General features: G+C 35.2%; 1 pseudogene; it reads right to left on the reverse strand.

Moving 5' to 3' along the window:
- Positions 1-1,846: 1,846 nt before the first annotated feature.
- LOC102827964 overlaps positions 1,847-3,388 on the reverse strand; it is a 28,318-nt pseudogene continuing 26,776 nt past the window's right edge.

The raw sequence follows: 3,388 nt of genomic DNA on the forward strand, positions 1-3,388 counted from the left end.
TTGCAGTCTAGCACATTAACCCACCACAGAAATTTATTGAATAGTACTAAGTGGAAAATAACATTATTTTAAAACATATACTCTGTCTTTTGTGGAAAAGAGAGTAGGAGAGGGAAAAAAAAATTAAATTTGCTCTATCTGTAGTTTTCACTATATTAAATGATGAAAAATCTATCTTCTAGTTGGTATTGTTGTTAAGTGCTTTTGAGTCGGTTCCCACTCATAGTGACCCTGTATAGGGTTTTCTAGGAGCCGGTGATAGGTGAACTGCCAGCCTTGTGGTTATAGCACCTATAGATCCTATAGCACCACACAGGAGTCCATCTCCAAGTTACTCAGACCAAATGCTGCTTATCCTTTTTCTCTCTTACCCTCATCCAGTGTAAAACAAAGTCATGTTGGTTCCATCTTTCAAAAATATTAGTAGGCCAACTGATTCGTAACCATATATTTTATGTCCTATGGAAAATGATCCATGTTTCTGTTATCTCTTACCTAGATTACTGTAAAAGATTTTTCTAACAGGTCCCTTTGTATTTGTCAATTATACCTTTTTGAGTCTTTTAACACAAGATTCAAATTATCAATTTTTTTCATTAGAAACTAATTTCATTCAAAATTAGCTGTTCAGGGAGGAACATGACTGTAATAGTACTGAATAATAAGTTTTGAAAATCACATTTACATAATAGTAAGAAAATAGACCAGTGTAACTCTAAAAAAGATACAGCTTGTATTATTGCACTTGGATAAAAAATATACTTAGACCAGAGCTTTGAACTATTTCTTCTGGGTTCCGTCACGGCCAACAAAATGAAATCAGACTGGACCCAAATTTGTAAAACGTGGGTAAACCAGAATGATAATCAGAACAGGTAAACGTAAAGTCTGATGCCCTACTGGAAACGCAGTTTCTCTCTTACAAAATAAGGACAGTGTGTGTGTTGCATAGCAGCCAAATCACTTGACCAACAGAGTTGGAAACAACAGTGCCCTCCTCAAAGATGGTGTCGACTGTGCTATTTTAAATGTGTCATGGTCCACAGTCCTGGTAATAATCCAATCTGCTGCTTTAGGCTTGTGAACGGACTCACTATGCCCCTTCTGTATCTCCTGTTTCCGGTCTTCAATCCATAATTGTTTTCCATTCTGGTTATTGTTCTGCCTCAGTCCAGTTTTTAAAATTCAGGTCTGTTTTGATTTTGCATTGTCTGACTGGTTCCATTTAGAGTAGAATATTCAGACCACATAGGTGAAGGAGAGAGAGGAAGGGTAAACAGAGAGCAAACCTCCAGGTAGTGTTTATTCTGAATTGCAAACTTTCATGTGCCTTTCAAAATATTTAGCATCTCAAAACATTCAACAATCATACTTTACAAAAATGCTATAATTTTTTTTTTTTACATTCATGCTTTTTGTTCTAAAATATGCAAAAGTACAACATACAGCTCTACCTTAAACAATGGGGCATCTGTATCACCAAAGCCATAGGTGTAAATTTGTAAGAGAACAATACCGTGACTCTGGTTTATCCTTCAAGTAATCTTACTTTTGGTCATTTAGTTTGGAACATAATAAAAGTAAGTATAAATGAGTTACTAAAGTAGTTTCTATGCTGCTACTTGAAAATAAAGTAAAACAAAGTCTTAAGCCACATTCATGAAGGTGACAGTCACTGTAGCTATACGAAAAAGATTATAAACATATAGAAGAGATAAACTTCTGGTATCTAAACAAATTACAAGGTTGATTTTGTCTTTACCCTTGAGTGTTATACAAAAATAAATGTAAATGAAAGAACTTAGTTATCAACAAAAAACTTAGCTTCCTTAGTCAAATAAAGATCTTAAAGTTTGGCCTGTACTAGTTTTATCTTAGTTTTCTCCTAGTTTGTCCATGAACTCAAAGGTATTCAATAGCCAGACCATTGTACCTTGGTGAATAAACCTTTAATGAAAACACACAAGTCCTTAGTCATTGAAGCCTGCCTCAATGATCTTAGTAGAGACATTTCCAAAGAAATTGAGCTCTTTTTTGTTATTGAGCTTAGCTCTGTAGGCCAATCCTCTGGTCCAAGCAAAGATGGAGACAATGGGATTGGTGGATGTCTCCTGTTCTTTCTGGTACATGTGATAGTGATGCAATACAATCCTGTGGGCAGCATCTGATTATATTGTCTTACTGTCTGGACAAATCAGCACACTGGTCATTAAACCCAGGGAGACTTAACCTTGGGCCACTGAGTCCAACTGTACATCATCATCATAGTTCTTACAGGCCCAGATGAATCCAACCTTAGATATCATATCTTGGGACACCATGTCATCAATGAGTATATGCTCATATCACACCTTTTGGGTTACAAATTGGGATTTGTACTGCTTGTCATATATTTCCTGAAAGATGTCTTTGAAACTCCCATTATATTTCTTCTAGAAAGAACTATGTGAAAAATATCTGACTGACTTATCTTGAGTGTACATTTCCATAACAATACTACAACTGTCATCAAAATTATGTACCGAATATGACACCTTTTGTTTACCATCACTTGTGTAGGTTATCTCTTTTTTTCCACACCCAGGAGCAACAAAATCAGTTGCTCTGTATTGATTTCTATGAGCATGATGACCTGTGATGATGAGTGTATCCATCAAGTTAAGCAAGAGATAGTTTTGCAGATGATCACCTCCCTGTAAACAATGTCATTCACAATATTTCTGATGGTGCCATTTGGTGATTTCCAAACTTTTTTCAATTTGAACTCTCCAAACCTCTTCTTATCAGGAGTGAGACTAGCACAATCAACACCAACACAGTATTTCTTTCTTTTTTTTTTTTTTTTCTGAAAAAGTGAATTTATTATATAAATGTGAACTCTATACAGCATTATTAACAAATTTACATTAAGTGATGGCCTGGAAACTATTAGGAGACAAAAACTTTTCACATTGCTTTCAAAATCACAGCATCATTTCTTATTTGCTTGAAGAACTGTATAACTTAATATTTCCTTTCATCCCCATTCATATTTCTTTTATATTTGGTTGTTTTCCACACTTGTTTTAACAAGAACTTGAAAATATAACAAGATGGGGTTAATTTCTGAATAAATTTTCCACATAGGCTTATTGTGTTTTCAGCTAGAATTCTCCCAAGTGGAACCAGTCATCTTACTATATGTATCTTGGTTGTCAAGCAGGACACTTAGCAAGAGTCCTGGTACAGATTCCTCATGAGCATAATTAAGTATTAAGGGATACTCATACTTTGAAATATTGTCTATAGCTTATCATGATCCACACAATCAAAAGCCTTTGTGTAGTCAATAAAGCACAGGTAAAAATCTGTTGCGGACCATGTAAGACTGGTCAGAGGTTCGAGGCCC

This window comes from Chrysochloris asiatica, unplaced genomic scaffold (genome assembly GCF_000296735.1).
Source record: "Chrysochloris asiatica unplaced genomic scaffold, ChrAsi1.0 scaffold00019, whole genome shotgun sequence".
In the NCBI taxonomy this organism is placed as follows: domain Eukaryota; kingdom Metazoa; phylum Chordata; class Mammalia; order Afrosoricida; family Chrysochloridae; genus Chrysochloris; species Chrysochloris asiatica.